The 14,620-nt window shown below is 45.7% G+C and overlaps 21 non-coding genes across 21 annotated transcripts; all 21 read left to right on the top strand.

Annotated features, from left to right (window-relative positions):
* Positions 1-11: 11 nt before the first annotated feature.
* TRNAV-AAC (transfer RNA valine (anticodon AAC)) lies at positions 12-84 on the top strand. Its single transcript has one exon. It is a non-coding gene; the product is annotated as a tRNA-Val (tRNA).
* Positions 85-197: 113 nt separating this feature from the next.
* Positions 198-270, top strand: TRNAV-CAC (transfer RNA valine (anticodon CAC)). The gene has a single exon. It is a non-coding gene; the product is annotated as a tRNA-Val (tRNA).
* Positions 271-799: 529 nt separating this feature from the next.
* Positions 800-872, top strand: TRNAV-CAC (transfer RNA valine (anticodon CAC)). The gene has a single exon. It is a non-coding gene; the product is annotated as a tRNA-Val (tRNA).
* Positions 873-1,734: 862 nt separating this feature from the next.
* On the top strand, positions 1,735-1,807 carry TRNAV-AAC (transfer RNA valine (anticodon AAC)). The gene has a single exon. It is a non-coding gene; the product is annotated as a tRNA-Val (tRNA).
* A 1,048-nt stretch (positions 1,808-2,855) lies between these two features.
* Positions 2,856-2,928, top strand: TRNAV-AAC (transfer RNA valine (anticodon AAC)). The gene has a single exon. It is a non-coding gene; the product is annotated as a tRNA-Val (tRNA).
* A 1,048-nt stretch (positions 2,929-3,976) lies between these two features.
* TRNAV-AAC (transfer RNA valine (anticodon AAC)) lies at positions 3,977-4,049 on the top strand. Its single transcript has one exon. It is a non-coding gene; the product is annotated as a tRNA-Val (tRNA).
* Positions 4,050-4,162: 113 nt separating this feature from the next.
* TRNAV-CAC (transfer RNA valine (anticodon CAC)) lies at positions 4,163-4,235 on the top strand. Its single transcript has one exon. It is a non-coding gene; the product is annotated as a tRNA-Val (tRNA).
* Positions 4,236-5,097: 862 nt separating this feature from the next.
* On the top strand, positions 5,098-5,170 carry TRNAV-AAC (transfer RNA valine (anticodon AAC)). The gene has a single exon. It is a non-coding gene; the product is annotated as a tRNA-Val (tRNA).
* Positions 5,171-5,283: 113 nt separating this feature from the next.
* Positions 5,284-5,356, top strand: TRNAV-CAC (transfer RNA valine (anticodon CAC)). Its single transcript has one exon. It is a non-coding gene; the product is annotated as a tRNA-Val (tRNA).
* Positions 5,357-6,218: 862 nt separating this feature from the next.
* TRNAV-AAC (transfer RNA valine (anticodon AAC)) lies at positions 6,219-6,291 on the top strand. Its single transcript has one exon. It is a non-coding gene; the product is annotated as a tRNA-Val (tRNA).
* A 113-nt stretch (positions 6,292-6,404) lies between these two features.
* Positions 6,405-6,477, top strand: TRNAV-CAC (transfer RNA valine (anticodon CAC)). The gene has a single exon. It is a non-coding gene; the product is annotated as a tRNA-Val (tRNA).
* An 862-nt stretch (positions 6,478-7,339) lies between these two features.
* TRNAV-AAC (transfer RNA valine (anticodon AAC)) lies at positions 7,340-7,412 on the top strand. The gene has a single exon. It is a non-coding gene; the product is annotated as a tRNA-Val (tRNA).
* A 113-nt stretch (positions 7,413-7,525) lies between these two features.
* TRNAV-CAC (transfer RNA valine (anticodon CAC)) lies at positions 7,526-7,598 on the top strand. Its single transcript has one exon. It is a non-coding gene; the product is annotated as a tRNA-Val (tRNA).
* An 862-nt stretch (positions 7,599-8,460) lies between these two features.
* Positions 8,461-8,533, top strand: TRNAV-AAC (transfer RNA valine (anticodon AAC)). Its single transcript has one exon. It is a non-coding gene; the product is annotated as a tRNA-Val (tRNA).
* Positions 8,534-9,581: 1,048 nt separating this feature from the next.
* Positions 9,582-9,654, top strand: TRNAV-AAC (transfer RNA valine (anticodon AAC)). Its single transcript has one exon. It is a non-coding gene; the product is annotated as a tRNA-Val (tRNA).
* Positions 9,655-10,702: 1,048 nt separating this feature from the next.
* On the top strand, positions 10,703-10,775 carry TRNAV-AAC (transfer RNA valine (anticodon AAC)). The gene has a single exon. It is a non-coding gene; the product is annotated as a tRNA-Val (tRNA).
* A 113-nt stretch (positions 10,776-10,888) lies between these two features.
* On the top strand, positions 10,889-10,961 carry TRNAV-CAC (transfer RNA valine (anticodon CAC)). Its single transcript has one exon. It is a non-coding gene; the product is annotated as a tRNA-Val (tRNA).
* Positions 10,962-11,823: 862 nt separating this feature from the next.
* On the top strand, positions 11,824-11,896 carry TRNAV-AAC (transfer RNA valine (anticodon AAC)). The gene has a single exon. It is a non-coding gene; the product is annotated as a tRNA-Val (tRNA).
* A 1,048-nt stretch (positions 11,897-12,944) lies between these two features.
* TRNAV-AAC (transfer RNA valine (anticodon AAC)) lies at positions 12,945-13,017 on the top strand. Its single transcript has one exon. It is a non-coding gene; the product is annotated as a tRNA-Val (tRNA).
* Positions 13,018-14,065: 1,048 nt separating this feature from the next.
* On the top strand, positions 14,066-14,138 carry TRNAV-AAC (transfer RNA valine (anticodon AAC)). Its single transcript has one exon. It is a non-coding gene; the product is annotated as a tRNA-Val (tRNA).
* A 113-nt stretch (positions 14,139-14,251) lies between these two features.
* Positions 14,252-14,324, top strand: TRNAV-CAC (transfer RNA valine (anticodon CAC)). Its single transcript has one exon. It is a non-coding gene; the product is annotated as a tRNA-Val (tRNA).
* The last annotated feature ends 296 nt before the right edge of the window (positions 14,325-14,620 follow it).

Genomic DNA, 14,620 nt, shown 5'->3' with positions numbered 1-14,620 from the left:
TGCAAGAATGGGTTTCTGTAGTGTAGTGGTTATCACGTTCGCCTAACACGCGAAAGGTCCCCGGTTCGAAACCGGGCAGAAACACTGTGCACACGCTAGTGCTTTTTGCTACAATATCGCTTTCAGCAACCCTTTTCAAGCATTCTACTTTAGAGTAGACTTTCCACTTGCAAGGCCCAACAAAGCAGCATGAATAGGTTTCTGTAGTGTAGTGGTTATCACGTTCGCCTCACACGCGAAAGGTCCCCGGTTCGAAACCGGGCAGAAACAGTGCTTACCTTTAACTTTTTCACAGTCAGGCACACTCAAAGCTCTTGCCACACCATGCCCCTCTTGCAGCCGTAAGTGAAATCTGCCAATATAAAGCACAGTTTAGGTGCAACACCTTCACTGGGAGCTCTTTTTCTTCACTGTTTATAAGTCGACCAGGAGAAATTGAAGACCCTTGCCTGAAGATGTTAGGTGAGCTGGTTTGCTGGTCCTACACAGGCAAAGTTTTGCTGCAGTGCCTATAGTGCAGACTCTGTAATAGCTGACTAGTAAAACCTGCTGACCATCGCTGTAAGTGTTTAGGAAAACTTGTTTTCTGGACCCAAAGGCAATAGGAATGCGGACTTTGGCTCTCCTGCTTAGTCAGCTGAGTTGGAAAACCTAACGACCATTGGTGTATGTTTTCCTCTGATCTGGTGAGAAAAGTGTGTGGAACAGCTAGAGGTGATATCCATGACTCACCCTTTTCAAGCATTCTACTTTAGAGTAGACTTTCCACTTGCAAGGCCCAACAGAGCAGCATGAATAGGTTTCTGTAGTGTAGTGGTTATCACGTTCGCCTCACACGCGAAAGGTCCCCGGTTCGAAACCGGGCAGAAACAGTGCTTACCTTTAACTTTTTCACAGTCAGGCACACTCAAAGCTCTTGCCACACCATGCCCCTCTTGCAGCCGTAAGTGAAATCTGCCAATATAAAGCACAGTTTAGGTGCAACACCTTCACTGGGAGCTCTTTTTCTTCACTGTTTATAAGTCGACCAGGAGAAATTGAAGACCCTTGCCTGAAGATGTTAGGTGAGCTGGTTTGCTGGTCCTACACAGGCAAAGTTTTGCTGCAGTGCCTATAGTGCAGACTCTGTAATAGCTGACTAGTAAAACCTGCTGACCATCGCTGTAAGTGTTTAGGAAAACTTGTTTTCTGGACCCAAAGGCAATAGGAATGCGGACTTTGGCTCTCCTGCTTAGTCAGCTGAGTTGGAAAACCTAACGACCATTGGTGTATGTTTTCCTCTGATCTGGTGAGAAAAGTGTGTGGAACAGCTAGAGGTGATATCCATGACTCAGTCTATCTTGCCAGTACTGGCTGTTTTGAGGATGGTATTTGTATCAAGCTAGGCATCTGAAATGGGCTTTCTTCCTTGTTTTCTTCATTACTCAAGAGTATCATTTGCAAGGATGGTAAACTGAACTCAGGTTTTTAAATAACCAGAAACAAATAATAGCTAATACGGTGACCCCAACCTCCGACCCTCCAACCGGAAAAGGCCTATCGTGGTGGGTTTCTGTGGTGTAGTGGTTACCACGTTCGCCTCACACACGAAAGGTCCCCAGTTAGAAACCGGGCATAAACACTGTGCACACGCTAGTGCTTTTTGCCACAATGTCGCTTTCATCACCCCCTTTCAAGCATTGTACTTTAGCGTAGACTTTCGGTTTGCAAGGCACAAAAAATCTGCAAGAATGGGTTTCTGTAGTGTAGTGGTTATCACGTTCGCCTAACACGCGAAAGGTCCCCGGTTCGAAACCGGGCAGAAACACTGTGCACACGCTAGTGCTTTTTGCTACAATATCGCTTTCAGCAACCCTTTTCAAGCATTCTACTTTAGAGTAGACTTTCCACTTGCAAGGCCCAACAGAGCAGCATGAATAGGTTTCTGTAGTGTAGTGGTTATCACGTTCGCCTCACACGCGAAAGGTCCCCGTTTCGAAACCGGGCAGAAACAGTGCTTACCTTTAACTTTTTCACAGTCAGGCACACTCAAAGCTCTTGCCACACCATGCCCCTCTTGCAGCCGTAAGTGAAATCTGCCAATATAAAGCTCAGTTTAGGTGCAACACCTTCACTGGGAGCTCTTTTTCTTCACTGTTTATAAGTCGACCAGGAGAAATTGAAGACCCTTGCCTGAAGATGTTAGGTGAGCTGGTTTGCTGGTCCTACACAGGCAAAGTTTTGCTGCAGTGCCTATAGTGCAGACTCTGTAATAGCTGACTAGTAAAACCTGCTGACCATCGCTGTAAGTGTTTAGGAAAACTTGTTTTCTGGACCCAAAGGCAATAGGAATGCGGACTTTGGCTCTCCTGCTTAGTCAGCTGAGTTGGAAAACCTAACGACCATTGGTGTATGTTTTCCTCTGATCTGGTGAGAAAAGTGTGTGGAACAGCTAGAGGTGATATCCATGACTCAGTCTATCTTGCCAGTACTGGCTGTTTTGAGGATGGTATTTGTATCAAGCTAGGCATCTGAAATGGGCTTTCTTCCTTGTTTTCTTCATTACTCAAGAGTATCATTTGCAAGGATGGTAAACTGAACTCAGGTTTTTAAATAACCAGAAACAAATAATAGCTAATACGGTGACCCCAACCTCCGACCCTCCAACCGGAAAAGGCCTATCGTGGTGGGTTTCTGTGGTGTAGTGGTTATCACGTTTGCCTCACACACGAAAGGTCCCCAGTTAGAAACCGGGCATAAACACTGTGCACACGCTAGTGCTTTTTGCCACAATGTCGCTTTCATCACCCCCTTTCAAGCATTGTACTTTAGCGTAGACTTTCGGTTTGCAAGGCACAAAAAATCTGCAAGAATGGGTTTCTGTAGTGTAGTGGTTATCACGTTCGCCTAACACGCGAAAGGTCCCCGGTTCGAAACCGGGCAGAAACACTGAGCACACGCTAGTGCTTTTTGCTACAATATCGCTTTCAGCAACCCTTTTCAAGCATTCTACTTTAGAGTAGACTTTCCACTTGCAAGGCCCAACAAAGCAGCATGAATAGGTTTCTGTAGTGTAGTGGTTATCACGTTCGCCTCACACGCGAAAGGTCCCCGGTTTGAAACTGGGCAGAAACAGTGCTTACCTTTAACTTTTTCACAGTCAGGCACACTCAAAGCTCTTGCCACACCATGCCCCTCTTGCAGCCGTAAGTGAAATCTGCCAATATAAAGCTCAGTTTAGGTGCAACACCTTCACTGGGAGCTCTTTTTCTTCACTGTTTATAAGTCGACCAGGAGAAATTGAAGACCCTTGCCTGAAGATGTTAGGTGAGCTGGTTTGCTGGTCCTACACAGGCAAAGTTTTGCTGCAGTGCCTATAGTGCAGACTCTGTAATAGCTGACTAGTAAAACCTGCTGACCATCGCTGTAAGTGTTTAGGAAAACTTGTTTTCTGGACCCAAAGGCAATAGGAATGCGGACTTTGGCTCTCCTGCTTAGTCAGCTGAGTTGGAAAACCTAACGACCATTGGTGTATGTTTTCCTCTGATCTGGTGAGAAAAGTGTGTGGAACAGCTAGAGGTGATATCCATGACTCAGTCTATCTTGCCAGTACTGGCTGTTTTGAGGATGGTATTTGTATCAAGCTAGGCATCTGAAATGGGCTTTCTTCCTTGTTTTCTTCATTACTCAAGAGTATCATTTGCAAGGATGGTAAACTGAACTCAGGTTTTTAAATAACCAGAAACAAATAATAGCTAATACGGTGACCCCAACCTCCGACCCTCCAACCGGAAAAGGCCTATCGTGGTGGGTTTCTGTGGTGTAGTGGTTATCACGTTTGCCTCACACACGAAAGGTCCCCAGTTAGAAACCGGGCATAAACACTGTGCACACGCTAGTGCTTTTTGCCACAATGTCGCTTTCATCACCCCCTTTCAAGCATTGTACTTTAGCGTAGACTTTCGGTTTGCAAGGCACAAAAAATCTGCAAGAATGGGTTTCTGTAGTGTAGTGGTTATCACGTTCGCCTAACACGCGAAAGGTCCCCGGTTCGAAACCGGGCAGAAACACTGTGCACACGCTAGTGCTTTTTGCTACAATATCGCTTTCAGCAACCCTTTTCAAGCATTCTACTTTAGAGTAGACTTTCCACTTGCAAGGCCCAACAGAGCAGCATGAATAGGTTTCTGTAGTGTAGTGGTTATCACGTTCGCCTCACACGCGAAAGGTCCCCGGTTCGAAACCGGGCAGAAACAGTGCTTACCTTTAACTTTTTCACAGTCAGGCACACTCAAAGCTCTTGCCACACCATGCCCCTCTTGCAGCCGTAAGTGAAATCTGCCAATATAAAGCACAGTTTAGGTGCAACACCTTCACTGGGAGCTCTTTTTCTTCACTGTTTATAAGTCGACCAGGAGAAATTGAAGACCCTTGCCTGAAGATGTTAGGTGAGCTGGTTTGCTGGTCCTACACAGGCAAAGTTTTGCTGAAGTGCCTATAGTGCAGACTCTGTAATAGCTGACTAGTAAAACCTGCTGACCATCGCTGTAAGTGTTTAGGAAAACTTGTTTTCTGGACCCAAAGGCAATAGGAATGCGGACTTTGGCTCTCCTGCTTAGTCAGCTGAGTTGGAAAACCTAACGACCATTGGTGTATGTTTTCCTCTGATCTGGTGAGAAAAGTGTGTGGAACAGCTAGAGGTGATATCCATGACTCAGTCTATCTTGCCAGTACTGGCTGTTTTGAGGATGGTATTTGTATCAAGCTAGGCATCTGAAATGGGCTTTCTTCCTTGTTTTCTTCATTACTCAAGAGTATCATTTGCAAGGATGGTAAACTGAACTCAGGTTTTTAAATAACCAGAAACAAATAATAGCTAATACGGTGACCCCAACCTCCGACCCTCCAACCGGAAAAGGCCTATCGTGGTGGGTTTCTGTGGTGTAGTGGTTATCACGTTCGCCTCACACACGAAAGGTCCCCAGTTAGAAACCGGGCATAAACACTGTGCACACGCTAGTGCTTTTTGCCACAATGTCGCTTTCATCACCCCCTTTCAAGCATTGTACTTTAGCGTAGACTTTCGGTTTGCAAGGCACAAAAAATCTGCAAGAATGGGTTTCTGTAGTGTAGTGGTTATCACGTTCGCCTAACACGCGAAAGGTCCCCGGTTCGAAACCGGGCAGAAACACTGTGCACACGCTAGTGCTTTTTGCTACAATATCGCTTTCAGCAACCCTTTTCAAGCATTCTACTTTAGAGTAGACTTTCCACTTGCAAGGCCCAACAAAGCAGCATGAATAGGTTTCTGTAGTGTAGTGGTTATCACGTTTGCCTCACACGCGAAAGGTCCCCGGTTCGAAACCGGGCAGAAACAGTGCTTACCTTTAACTTTTTCACAGTCAGGCACACTCAAAGCTCTTGCCACACCATGCCCCTCTTGCAGCCGTAAGTGAAATCTGCCAATATAAAGCACAGTTTAGGTGCAACACCTTCACTGGGAGCTCTTTTTCTTCACTGTTTATAAGTCGACCAGGAGAAATTGAAGACCCTTGCCTGAAGATGTTAGGTGAGCTGGTTTGCTGGTCCTACACAGGCAAAGTTTTGCTGCAGTGCCTATAGTGCAGACTCTGTAATAGCTGACTAGTAAAACCTGCTGACCATCGCTGTAAGTGTTTAGGAAAACTTGTTTTCTGGACCCAAAGGCAATAGGAATGCGGACTTTGGCTCTCCTGCTTAGTCAGCTGAGTTGGAAAACCTAACGACCATTGGTGTATGTTTTCCTCTGATCTGGTGAGAAAAGTGTGTGGAACAGCTAGAGGTGATATCCATGACTCAGTCTATCTTGCCAGTACTGGCTGTTTTGAGGATGGTATTTGTATCAAGCTAGGCATCTGAAATGGGCTTTCTTCCTTATTTTCTTCATTACTCAAGAGTATCATTTGCAAGGATGGTAAACTGAACTCAGGTTTTTAAATAACCAGAAACAAATAATAGCTAATACGGTGACCCCAACCTCCGACCCTCCAACCGGAAAAGGCCTATCGTGGTGGGTTTCTGTGGTATAGTGGTTATCACGTTTGCCTCACACTCGAAAGGTCCCCAGTTAGAAACCGGGCATAAACACTGTGCACACGCTAGTGCTTTTTGCCACAATGTCGCTTTCATCACCCCCTTTCAAGCATTGTACTTTAGCGTAGACTTTCGGTTTGCAAGGCACAAAAAATCTGCAAGAATGGGTTTCTGTAGTGTAGTGGTTATCACGTTCGCCTAACACGCGAAAGGTCCCCGGTTCGAAACCGGGCAGAAACACTGTGCACACGCTAGTGCTTTTTGCTACAATATCGCTTTCAGCAACCCTTTTCAAGCATTCTACTTTAGAGTAGACTTTCCACTTGCAAGGCCCAACAGAGCAGCATGAATAGGTTTCTGTAGTGTAGTGGTTATCACGTTCGCCTCACACGCGAAAGGTCCCCGGTTCGAAACCGGGCAGAAACAGTGCTTACCTTTAACTTTTTCACAGTCAGGCACACTCAAAGCTCTTGCCACACCATGCCCCTCTTGCAGCCGTAAGTGAAATCTGCCAATATAAAGCACAGTTTAGGTGCAACACCTTCACTGGGAGCTCTTTTTCTTCACTGTTTATAAGTCGACCAGGAGAAATTGAAGACCCTTGCCTGAAGATGTTAGGTGAGCTGGTTTGCTGGTCCTACACAGGCAAAGTTTTGCTGAAGTGCCTATAGTGCAGACTCTGTAATAGCTGACTAGTAAAACCTGCTGACCATCGCTGTAAGTGTTTAGGAAAACTTGTTTTCTGGACCCAAAGGCAATAGGAATGCGGACTTTGGCTCTCCTGCTTAGTCAGCTGAGTTGGAAAACCTAACGACCATTGGTGTATGTTTTCCTCTGATCTGGTGAGAAAAGTGTGTGGAACAGCTAGAGGTGATATCCATGACTCAGTCTATCTTGCCAGTACTGGCTGTTTTGAGGATGGTATTTGTATCAAGCTAGGCATCTGAAATGGGCTTTCTTCCTTGTTTTCTTCATTACTCAAGAGTATCATTTGCAAGGATGGTAAACTGAACTCAGGTTTTTAAATAACCAGAAACAAATAATAGCTAATACGGTGACCCCAACCTCCGACCCTCCAACCGGAAAAGGCCTATCGTGGTGGGTTTCTGTGGTGTAGTGGTTATCACGTTCGCCTCACACACGAAAGGTCCCCAGTTAGAAACCGGGCATAAACACTGTGCACACGCTAGTGCTTTTTGCCACAATGTCGCTTTCATCACCCCCTTTCAAGCATTGTACTTTAGCGTAGACTTTCGGTTTGCAAGGCACAAAAAATCTGCAAGAATGGGTTTCTGTAGTGTAGTGGTTATCACGTTCGCCTAACACGCGAAAGGTCCCCGGTTCGAAACCGGGCAGAAACACTGTGCACACGCTAGTGCTTTTTGCTACAATATCGCTTTCAGCAACCCTTTTCAAGCATTCTACTTTAGAGTAGACTTTCCACTTGCAAGGCCCAACAAAGCAGCATGAATAGGTTTCTGTAGTGTAGTGGTTATCACGTTTGCCTCACACGCGAAAGGTCCCCGGTTCGAAACCGGGCAGAAACAGTGCTTACCTTTAACTTTTTCACAGTCAGGCACACTCAAAGCTCTTGCCACACCATGCCCCTCTTGCAGCCGTAAGTGAAATCTGCCAATATAAAGCACAGTTTAGGTGCAACACCTTCACTGGGAGCTCTTTTTCTTCACTGTTTATAAGTCGACCAGGAGAAATTGAAGACCCTTGCCTGAAGATGTTAGGTGAGCTGGTTTGCTGGTCCTACACAGGCAAAGTTTTGCTGCAGTGCCTATAGTGCAGACTCTGTAATAGCTGACTAGTAAAACCTGCTGACCATCGCTGTAAGTGTTTAGGAAAACTTGTTTTCTGGACCCAAAGGCAATAGGAATGCGGACTTTGGCTCTCCTGCTTAGTCAGCTGAGTTGGAAAACCTAACGACCATTGGTGTATGTTTTCCTCTGATCTGGTGAGAAAAGTGTGTGGAACAGCTAGAGGTGATATCCATGACTCAGTCTATCTTGCCAGTACTGGCTGTTTTGAGGATGGTATTTGTATCAAGCTAGGCATCTGAAATGGGCTTTCTTCCTTGTTTTCTTCATTACTCAAGAGTATCATTTGCAAGGATGGTAAACTGAACTCAGGTTTTTAAATAACCAGAAACAAATAATAGCTAATACGGTGACCCCAACCTCCTACCCTCCAACCGGAAAAGGCCTATCGTGGTGGGTTTCTGTGGTGTAGTGGTTATCACGTTCGCCTCACACACGAAAGGTCCCCAGTTAGAAACCGGGCATAAACACTGTGCACACGCTAGTGCTTTTTGCCACAATGTCGCTTTCATCACCCCCTTTCAAGCATTGTACTTTAGCGTAGACTTTCGGTTTGCAAGGCACAAAAAATCTGCAAGAATGGGTTTCTGTAGTGTAGTGGTTATCACGTTCGCCTAACACGCGAAAGGTCCCCGGTTCGAAACCGGGCAGAAACACTGAGCACACGCTAGTGCTTTTTGCTACAATATCGCTTTCAGCAACCCTTTTCAAGCATTCTACTTTAGAGTAGACTTTCCACTTGCAAGGCCCAACAAAGCAGCATGAATAGGTTTCTGTAGTGTAGTGGTTATCACGTTCACCTCACACGCGAAAGGTCCCCGGTTTGAAACTGGGCAGAAACAGTGCTTACCTTTAACTTTTTCACAGTCAGGCACACTCAAAGCTCTTGCCACACCATGCCCCTCTTGCAGCCGTAAGTGAAATCTGCCAATATAAAGCTCAGTTTAGGTGCAACACCTTCACTGGGAGCTCTTTTTCTTCACTGTTTATAAGTCGACCAGGAGAAATTGAAGACCCTTGCCTGAAGATGTTAGGTGAGCTGGTTTGCTGGTCCTACACAGGCAAAGTTTTGCTGCAGTGCCTATAGTGCAGACTCTGTAATAGCTGACTAGTAAAACCTGCTGACCATCGCTGTAAGTGTTTAGGAAAACTTGTTTTCTGGACCCAAAGGCAATAGGAATGCGGACTTTGGCTCTCCTGCTTAGTCAGCTGAGTTGGAAAACCTAACGACCATTGGTGTATGTTTTCCTCTGATCTGGTGAGAAAAGTGTGTGGAACAGCTAGAGGTGATATCCATGACTCAGTCTATCTTGCCAGTACTGGCTGTTTTGAGGATGGTATTTGTATCAAGCTAGGCATCTGAAATGGGCTTTCTTCCTTGTTTTCTTCATTACTCAAGAGTATCATTTGCAAGGATGGTAAACTGAACTCAGGTTTTTAAATAACCAGAAACAAATAATAGCTAATACGGTGACCCCAACCTCCGACCCTCCAACCGGAAAAGGCCTATCGTGGTGGGTTTCTGTGGTGTAGTGGTTATCACGTTTGCCTCACACACGAAAGGTCCCCAGTTAGAAACCGGGCATAAACACTGTGCACACGCTAGTGCTTTTTGCCACAATGTCGCTTTCATCACCCCCTTTCAAGCATTGTACTTTAGCGTAGACTTTCGGTTTGCAAGGCACAAAAAATCTGCAAGAATGGGTTTCTGTAGTGTAGTGGTTATCACGTTCGCCTAACACGCGAAAGGTCCCCGGTTCGAAACCGGGCAGAAACACTGAGCACACGCTAGTGCTTTTTGCTACAATATCGCTTTCAGCAACCCTTTTCAAGCATTCTACTTTAGAGTAGACTTTCCACTTGCAAGGCCCAACAAAGCAGCATGAATAGGTTTCTGTAGTGTAGTGGTTATCACGTTCGCCTCACACGCGAAAGGTCCCCGGTTTGAAACTGGGCAGAAACAGTGCTTACCTTTAACTTTTTCACAGTCAGGCACACTCAAAGCTCTTGCCACACCATGCCCCTCTTGCAGCCGTAAGTGAAATCTGCCAATATAAAGCTCAGTTTAGGTGCAACACCTTCACTGGGAGCTCTTTTTCTTCACTGTTTATAAGTCGACCAGGAGAAATTGAAGACCCTTGCCTGAAGATGTTAGGTGAGCTGGTTTGCTGGTCCTACACAGGCAAAGTTTTGCTGCAGTGCCTATAGTGCAGACTCTGTAATAGCTGACTAGTAAAACCTGCTGACCATCGCTGTAAGTGTTTAGGAAAACTTGTTTTCTGGACCCAAAGGCAATAGGAATGCGGACTTTGGCTCTCCTGCTTAGTCAGCTGAGTTGGAAAACCTAACGACCATTGGTGTATGTTTTCCTCTGATCTGGTGAGAAAAGTGTGTGGAACAGCTAGAGGTGATATCCATGACTCAGTCTATCTTGCCAGTACTGGCTGTTTTGAGGATGGTATTTGTATCAAGCTAGGCATCTGAAATGGGCTTTCTTCCTTGTTTTCTTCATTACTCAAGAGTATCATTTGCAAGGATGGTAAACTGAACTCAGGTTTTTAAATAACCAGAAACAAATAATAGCTAATACGGTGACCCCAACCTCCGACCCTCCAACCGGAAAAGGCCTATCGTGGTGGGTTTCTGTGGTGTAGTGGTTATCACGTTTGCCTCACACACGAAAGGTCCCCAGTTAGAAACCGGGCATAAACACTGTGCACACGCTAGTGCTTTTTGCCACAATGTCGCTTTCATCACCCCCTTTCAAGCATTGTACTTTAGCGTAGACTTTCGGTTTGCAAGGCACAAAAAATCTGCAAGAATGGGTTTCTGTAGTGTAGTGGTTATCACGTTCGCCTAACACGCGAAAGGTCCCCGGTTCGAAACCGGGCAGAAACACTGTGCACACGCTAGTGCTTTTTGCTACAATATCGCTTTCAGCAACCCTTTTCAAGCATTCTACTTTAGAGTAGACTTTCCACTTGCAAGGCCCAACAAAGCAGCATGAATAGGTTTCTGTAGTGTAGTGGTTATCACGTTCGCCTCACACGCGAAAGGTCCCCGGTTCGAAACCGGGCAGAAACAGTGCTTACCTTTAACTTTTTCACAGTCAGGCACACTCGAAGCTCTTGCCACACCATGCCCCTCTTGCAGCCGTAAGTGAAATCTGCCAATATAAAGCACAGTTTAGGTGCAACACCTTCACTGGGAGCTCTTTTTCTTCACTGTTTATAAGTCGACCAGGAGAAATTGAAGACCCTTGCCTGAAGATGTTAGGTGAGCTGGTTTGCTGGTCCTACACAGGCAAAGTTTTGCTGCAGTGCCTATAGTGCAGACTCTGTAATAGCTGACTAGTAAAACCTGCTGACCATCGCTGTAAGTGTTTAGGAAAACTTGTTTTCTGGACCCAAAGGCAATAGGAATGCGGACTTTGGCTCTCCTGCTTAGTCAGCTGAGTTGGAAAACCTAACGACCATTGGTGTATGTTTTCCTCTGATCTGGTGAGAAAAGTGTGTGGAACAGCTAGAGGTGATATCCATGACTCAGTCTATCTTGCCAGTACTGGCTGTTTTGAGGATGGTATTTGTATCAAGCTAGGCATCTGAAATGGGCTTTCTTCCTTGTTTTCTTCATTACTCAAGAGTATCATTTGCAAGGATGGTAAACTGAACTCAGGTTTTTAAATAACCAGAAACAAATAATAGCTAATACGGTGACCCCAACCTCCGACCCTCCAACCGGAAAAGGCCTATCGTGGTGGGTTTCTGTGGTGTAGTGGTTATCACGTTCGCCTCACACACGAAAGGTCCCCAGTTAGAAACCGGGCATAAACACTGTGCACACGCTAGTGCTTTTTGCCACAATGTCGCTTTCATCACCCCCTTTCAAGCATTGTACTTTAGCGTAGACTTTCGGTTTGCAAGGCACAAAAAATCTGCAAGAATGGGTTTCTGTAGTGTAGTGGTTATCACGTTCGCCTAACACGCGAAAGGTCCCCGGTTCGAAACCGGGCAGAAACACTGAGCACACGCTAGTGCTTTTTGCTACAATATCGCTTTCAGCAACCCTTTTCAAGCATTCTACTTTAGAGTAGACTTTCCACTTGCAAGGCCCAACAAAGCAGCATGAATAGGTTTCTGTAGTGTAGTGGTTATCACGTTCGCCTCACACGCGAAAGGTCCCCGGTTTGAAACTGGGCAGAAACAGTGCTTACCTTTAACTTTTTCACAGTCAGGCACACTCAAAGCTCTTGCCACACCATGCCCCTCTTGCAGCCGTAAGTGAAATCTGCCAATATAAAGCTCAGTTTAGGTGCAACACCTTCACTGGGAGCTCTTTTTCTTCACTGTTTATAAGTCGACCAGGAGAAATTGAAGACCCTTGCCTGAAGATGTTAGGTGAGCTGGTTTGCTGGTCCTACACAGGCAAAGTTTTGCTGCAGTGCCTATAGTGCAGACTCTGTAATAGCTGACTAGTAAAACCTGCTGACCATCGCTGTAAGTGTTTAGGAAAACTTGTTTTCTGGACCCAAAGGCAATAGGAATGCGGACTTTGGCTCTCCTGCTTAGTCAGCTGAGTTGGAAAACCTAACGACCATTGGTGTATGTTTTCCTCTGATCTGGTGAGAAAAGTGTGTGGAACAGCTAGAGGTGATATCCATGACTCAGTCTATCTTGCCAGTACTGGCTGTTTTGAGGATGGTATTTGTATCAAGCTAGGCATCTGAAATGGGCTTTCTTCCTTGTTTTCTTCATTACTCAAGAGTATCATTTGCAAGGATGGTAAACTGAACTCAGGTTTTTAAATAACCAGAAACAAATAATAGCTAATACGGTGACCCCAACCTCCGACCCTCCAACCGGAAAAGGCCTATCGTGGTGGGTTTCTGTGGTGTAGTGGTTATCACGTTTGCCTCACACACGAAAGGTCCCCAGTTAGAAACCGGGCATAAACACTGTGCACACGCTAGTGCTTTTTGCCACAATGTCGCTTTCATCACCCCCTTTCAAGCATTGTACTTTAGCGTAGACTTTCGGTTTGCAAGGCACAAAAAATCTGCAAGAATGGGTTTCTGTAGTGTAGTGGTTATCACGTTCGCCTAACACGCGAAAGGTCCCCGGTTCGAAACCGGGCAGAAACACTGAGCACACGCTAGTGCTTTTTGCTACAATATCGCTTTCAGCAACCCTTTTCAAGCATTCTACTTTAGAGTAGACTTTCCACTTGCAAGGCCCAACAAAGCAGCATGAATAGGTTTCTGTAGTGTAGTGGTTATCACGTTCGCCTCACACGCGAAAGGTCCCCGGTTTGAAACTGGGCAGAAACAGTGCTTACCTTTAACTTTTTCACAGTCAGGCACACTCAAAGCTCTTGCCACACCATGCCCCTCTTGCAGCCGTAAGTGAAATCTGCCAATATAAAGCTCAGTTTAGGTGCAACACCTTCACTGGGAGCTCTTTTTCTTCACTGTTTATAAGTCGACCAGGAGAAATTGAAGACCCTTGCCTGAAGATGTTAGGTGAGCTGGTTTGCTGGTCCTACACAGGCAAAGTTTTGCTGCAGTGCCTATAGTGCAGACTCTGTAATAGCTGACTAGTAAAACCTGCTGACCATCGCTGTAAGTGTTTAGGAAAACTTGTTTTCTGGACCCAAAGGCAATAGGAATGCGGACTTTGGCTCTCCTGCTTAGTCAGCTGAGTTGGAAAACCTAACGACCATTGGTGTATGTTTTCCTCTGATCTGGTGAGAAAAGTGTGTGGAACAGCTAGAGGTGATATCCATGACTCAGTCTATCTTGCCAGTACTGGCTGTTTTGAGGATGGTATTTGTATCAAGCTAGGCATCTGAAATGGGCTTTCTTCCTTGTTTTCTTCATTACTCAAGAGTATCATTTGCAAGGATGGTAAACTGAACTCAGGTTTTTAAATAACCAGAAACAAATAATAGCTAATACGGTGACCCCAACCTCCGACCCTCCAACCGGAAAAGGCCTATCGTGGTGGGTTTCTGTGGTGTAGTGGTTATCACGTTTGCCTCACACACGAAAGGTCCCCAGTTAGAAACCGGGCATAAACACTGTGCACACGCTAGTGCTTTTTGCCACAATGTCGCTTTCATCACCCCCTTTCAAGCATTGTACTTTAGCGTAGACTTTCGGTTTGCAAGGCACAAAAAATCTGCAAGAATGGGTTTCTGTAGTGTAGTGGTTATCACGTTCGCCTAACACGCGAAAGGTCCCCGGTTCGAAACCGGGCAGAAACACTGTGCACACGCTAGTGCTTTTTGCTACAATATCGCTTTCAGCAACCCTTTTCAAGCATTCTACTTTAGAGTAGACTTTCCACTTGCAAGGCCCAACAAAGCAGCATGAATAGGTTTCTGTAGTGTAGTGGTTATCACATTCGCCTCACACGCGAAAGGTCCCCGGTTCGAAACCGGGCAGAAACAGTGCTTACCTTTAACTTTTTCACAGTCAGGCACACTCGAAGCTCTTGCCACACCATGCCCCTCTTGCAGCCGTAAGTGAAATCTGCCAATATAAAGCACAGTTTAGGTGCAACACCTTCACTGGGAGCTCTTTTTCTTCACTGTTTATAAGTCGACCAGGAGAAATTGAAGACCCTTGCCTGAAGATGTTAGGTGAGCTGGTTTGCTGGTCCTACACAGGCAAAGTTTTGCTGCAGTGCCTATAGTGCAGACTCTGTAATAGCTGACTAGTAAAACCTGCTGACCATCGCTGTAAG

The sequence above is a fragment of the Aquarana catesbeiana genome, linkage group LG03 (assembly GCF_042186555.1).
Source record: "Aquarana catesbeiana isolate 2022-GZ linkage group LG03, ASM4218655v1, whole genome shotgun sequence".
NCBI classification, from domain to species: Eukaryota; Metazoa; Chordata; class Amphibia; order Anura; family Ranidae; genus Aquarana; species Aquarana catesbeiana.
Note: the sequence above shows the minus strand (reverse complement) of the source record. Positions and strands in the feature narration are given on the sequence as shown.